Genomic DNA, 5,164 nt, shown 5'->3' on the forward strand with positions numbered 1-5,164 from the left:
CAACCAACTCCTTGCTCCCCGACGACTCTTCTGGATGCTCCACTTCCTCACAAGTGCCCAGCTTTGCACCAGCTGGCCCCTTCTGGGCCTTATGGAGAAGTTAGCTACCAACACTGTAACTAACCCTTTCCCTGGTCCAACAAGGCTCCGCAAACCGCTACCCCATCAGCCAGCTGCAGGTTTTGGAGGGGCTCCACGAGGCCCTCTACTAAACGCATCACTCTTGACAGTGGACACCGGATTCTAGACTCTGTCCTGGGGGAAAGGTGCAGTCGCTCAGCCGAAACTCCCCTGCACAACCAATATCTGGAAGCAAGGGCACATCTTCACCGGCACCTCACCGGCTTCCGCCAAGGTCGACACACGCCTTACTCTGCGTCAGGTAGTAAAGGGCCCCAGCAAGCAGTGCTCGTCCAGATCGGCCACATACAACCGGCAGCCGCTGCACCGTGCTGCCCACGCCAAACGAGCCTCCACGGGCCCCCTTGAGCTGCACCCCAAATGCCCCGTGATACCACACAGTCTCTGTGGTGGCGTTGGAAGTTGCATAGTGGCCAACCTATCAGGGCCCCACTTGGGTCTTCTCAGCCCCAGTGTCCCCTGTCAGGCGCATGGCTTCATTACTGTGCCCCCCCACCTGCATTTGTGCTGATTCGACGGCAGCTTACCCAAGTCGGGGCCCGGGAACCGAGGACGGCTGGGTTTCAGACCCCTTCTTTCCCGCCTGTCCGAGTTTTCCTCCCGCCACTACTTCCTTTGCCTTAGGACATGCACTCGGATGGGGACCATTCCTGCCACAGTCGTTGCAGCACTGCTGGAAGGGATCAGAATCCGCCGGTTGGAGGACGTGTTCTCCACTCCCCCCGACACCGATACGTCTGTGCCTTCCTTACCGCAGCCCCAACACAAGCCTTGGAAAGTGCTCGGGCTCACCTTTTCCTCCAAGCTACCTTCTCCACTTTAGCCGTCCGGTCCCCAGAGGTCATGGCGGGGATGAGCAGCTGGCCCTAGGCACTGGTTGCCTTCAGGAAGGCCTCGAACTCCAAGGGGCCCTCGCCAGCGCCCCCTGCAGGTCCTCAGGGTGTGCCTGTTTGACGTAGATTTTCAGCTGTGGTCTGCAAAGCGTCAACAAAGAAAAGCGGGCCAGGACCACAATCATCTCTTCCGCAGCCGCAGGGTACGACCTCCTTACCAGGCCTCCACATCCTGGCCAGCTGGGACAGTGTCTCGCCACGCTCACGAGTCCGCTTCTTCAAGGGGCCCGATATACCTCGGCTTGTGGTGGTGCCCGAAACGGCGTTTCAAAGCCTCCGCCACGCTGGGTAAGAGGCATGTTGGGATGCCGGCAGATGTCCCAAACACTTCCACCGCGGGGCCCCTTAGCGCGTTACCAGCTGCAGGGCCTTTCTTCCTGGCTCCAGCCCTGGGCAGATGCCAGCATTTCAAATTGGGCGACATATGCCTCCCAGGCCACCTTCCGTGTACTCAGCTGGCTTACGCTTCACAGAATGTCTGGGGGCCGAGGGCTGCAGGATGGAGAACGCGTGCCGGTGGAACTAACACACCTGGGGGAGGAAGGGGGTGCAGGAAAGGGAACAGGCAGGTTGACCGGGTCCGAGTTTGCGCCACCCATACCCCAAAGGGAAACGGTTCCAATGGGTTCCCCGCCTTCTGCCAGCGACCACTGGCTCCGACAAGATGCTGCGAGGCCCGGGGGTTTCCTGCCACGGCCCCAGGAGACCCCCAGTAAATCGACACTCTGGCATCTGTTGCCAAACCTCGTCTGCTTCTCTTTCTTGCAACGTTACTACCTCGTGACGCCGCCTTCCTCCTTCACTTCCTCCCTCATCCCTGAACCTCGCCCTTCAGAGTCTGCACCTCCTCCCTCAGTTTACTCTTCACCCCTGTTGCAGGCCTGTCGGTGTACTGCGAGTTCCCTTTCACAGATGCAAGATTTCTCTGTGGCACCTCAAAAAAATCGGCAGAACTGTTCTCTGCCCTTTCCTTGCCTGCATTCGGGCGAGTGGTGCGCCTGCTCGCGTGCCCTCTGTGCCTGCTTTCTGCCCTTTGTTTTCATTCCCCTCATTTCCGGCCAGCATGGCAGTGAATCAGGTCCATCTGGCTCGGCTTTACCTCATCGTGCCTGCCTCAGTCATAGCCTCCCTCCCTCATGGCTGCCGCCATCTTTTGGGCGACATGATAAATCGGCGATTCACTGATCAAATATCACAAATCCCATCCTGACACCATTTGTTACGCCGACCACCCCGTCTCTCTGCCACCAAAACAAGGCAGGCTAGGGAGACGGGTGCTCTCCACAGGGTCGGAACACTGAACAGCTCCAAGAGGCACCGAGCACCACAGCGTCCCAGAACACCCCGAGGGGAAACGCCAAAATGGGGGAGGCAGGGCACGAAATAAAACACAAAATGACAGTCTTCCTTTATTCCACAAGTTTTTTACCCGTACACTTTTATAGGCACTATACAGGGGGGAAACCAGCATGTTTACACTGCACGATACAGCTTATAACAGGGCAACACAAAGATTATAAACAGGTCACAAACGGCACACACGAGGTCTTCACAGGAGCAGCACCCAACTCCGTCTATTTGGGTTGTCCTCCGCTCCTTCGCTCACAGCCAGTTGTGTCATGTTTGCCCCGGTCCTTCTGTTAACAAATGCCCAGGTCATCCTTTTAAAGTTAACACCTGTTTCCACAGAGGAAAGACCACTGGCGTAGCATTATCATTATCATGATTGTTTAAATTATCATCATAACCTTTTTTATTCTTTTTTATTCTTATTCTTATTCTTATTATTTATTATTATTATTATTATTATTTTATTTTATTATATTTTATTTTTATTATTATTTATTATTAAATTTTATATATTATTTTATTATTTTTATATTTTTTATTATTATTATTTATTATTATCATTATTATTTTTATCATTATTTTTATTATTATTATTATTATTGTCATTATCATCACCATTATTTTCAAAAGTTATTATCATCATTATTTTTTTATTATTGTTATTGTTGTTGGTGATCGTTTTTATAATTATTTATTATATCTTTCCCTTTTTTTCTCCTTGACCATCATTTTCGTTTCTCCTTCTTCTATTTTTATTTTTTTTTCTTTGTTTTTTTTTGTTTCTTTTCTTATACCCCCCCATTTAAATTATTTTACCTTTTTTTTCTCCTCCTCCCCCTTTGCCCCCTTCCCCTTCTATTTCTTTTTTCTTTTTCCCCCTCCTTTCCCTTCTTTTTTTTTTTTCTTTTCCTTCCTCTTCCCATTATCGATAATTAATACCTTCTTTCCCCAAAAAAATTTGTAAAATTTTTATTTTTTTGATACAAGAAGAGGGAGGTTTTTCCGTGTATTATAAAAACAGTAATGAGTTTTCATAAGAAAGAAAAAAAGTAATAGTAAAATTGTGAAAACTGAATAGAAAAAAGTGATACTAATAAAATAAATTTATAAGGATCATGTAACAACGCCAAAACATTGACAAAAACAAATTAAAATAAAAAAATAAAATTAAAAAAACGCCTTTGCATTTCTCTTTATTTATTTTTTAAAACGGGTAAGTGGTTTTTGCAAATAAATATAAACCCCTTATATTTATATTTTATATATTTTTATAATATATTATAATTTAAAATATTAAATATATATATATAGTTTATATATTATAAATTAATATATATAAAATATTAATATATATAATATTTTATATATGTATCTGTATATAGAAATACACACCCCCTTAGTTATACATAAAAACTACATATAATATAATATATTTACAAAATATATGAATATATTATAAATATAATATAAAAAATATATTTAAAAATTTTATTATAAATTTTTTAAACTACTTTTTCCTAAAATCATATTCCTATCTTTATCAACTTTTAATCTCATTTAAAGTAATTTAATTAATATTTTACGCTCTTGTTAAATTCCTGTTGTTATTTTATAATAGTAGCATTTAAAAGGTTACGTTTTAGTTCTTTTTTAAAATCTAAACTGTTCTTGTTCTTTCATTTTCTTGTTCTTATGGTAATTTCAAAAATGAAAGGATAAAGGAATGATCCCGTTTCCTATCCCCAGGGAATTGGGGGAAAAAATTTTAATTCTTAACCATAAGAAAGGCAGATTAAAGAACAGCAACCTTCAGTGGGGTTTTATTTCCCTCAATCAAAATTTATGAATTTTTTTAAAAAAAACATGCAATCAAAAACAAAGATATAATTTATTTTTTATATATAATATTTTTTTTTAAAATAAAAAAATTTTTTTATAAAAAAATTTTTTTTTTTTTTAAATTAAAAAAATTTCCCCAATTTAAAATTTGACTCAGGCTAGGTCAAAAAAGCTAACCAATTTATTTTTTCTTTATGCCCAAGGCGGTCAACTTTTTTTTTTCTTCTAAAATCTTTTAATCTTTCAAAGGAAGTTGAAAAACAGCTTGCCACGAGGGGGAGTTTGGGCAGCCTTTGCACCTATAAAAAAGTATATATTTTTTTTGTTTCCGTATTAATCAAAAACTGTGGCTGCAGTTTTCTTTAAAACAATTAAAAAAACATCAAAACCCAGACCCCGCCGCACGCACGCCCCCACACCACCCACCCCCACACACCCCCCCCCACACCCACAAAAACCCCAAACAACACACGAAGAGAGAGAGAGAGAGAGAGAGAGAGAGAGAGAAGAGAGAGAGAGAGAGAGAGAGGAGGAGGAGAGAGGAGAGAGGAGAGAGAGAGAGAGGGAGAAGGAGAGAGAAGAAGAGAGAAAAAAAATATATATATATATATTATATATTTTATATATATATATTAAGAGAGAGAGAGAGAGAGAGAGAGAGGGAAAGAAAAACGAAAAGAAATAAAATAAAACATAAATCTTAAATTTCAGTTCCTTGTTGTTGAATGGCAAAAGGGGCTTGAGTTTAGTTAAAGAAAATTATTTGAAAGAAACAAATTTTTCCTTTTTAGTCAACACACAAAATAAAAATCACTATGAATATTATCTGCCCCCCTTTTATCTATCTATACATACATACATAACACACCACACAAACCCCCAACAACCAAACACCCCCAAAAGGGGAAAACCGGGGCTAAATATTTATAAAATAAGAAAAA

The sequence above is a fragment of the Penaeus monodon genome, chromosome 4, assembly GCF_015228065.2.
Source record: "Penaeus monodon isolate SGIC_2016 chromosome 4, NSTDA_Pmon_1, whole genome shotgun sequence".
In the NCBI taxonomy this organism is placed as follows: domain Eukaryota; kingdom Metazoa; phylum Arthropoda; class Malacostraca; order Decapoda; family Penaeidae; genus Penaeus; species Penaeus monodon.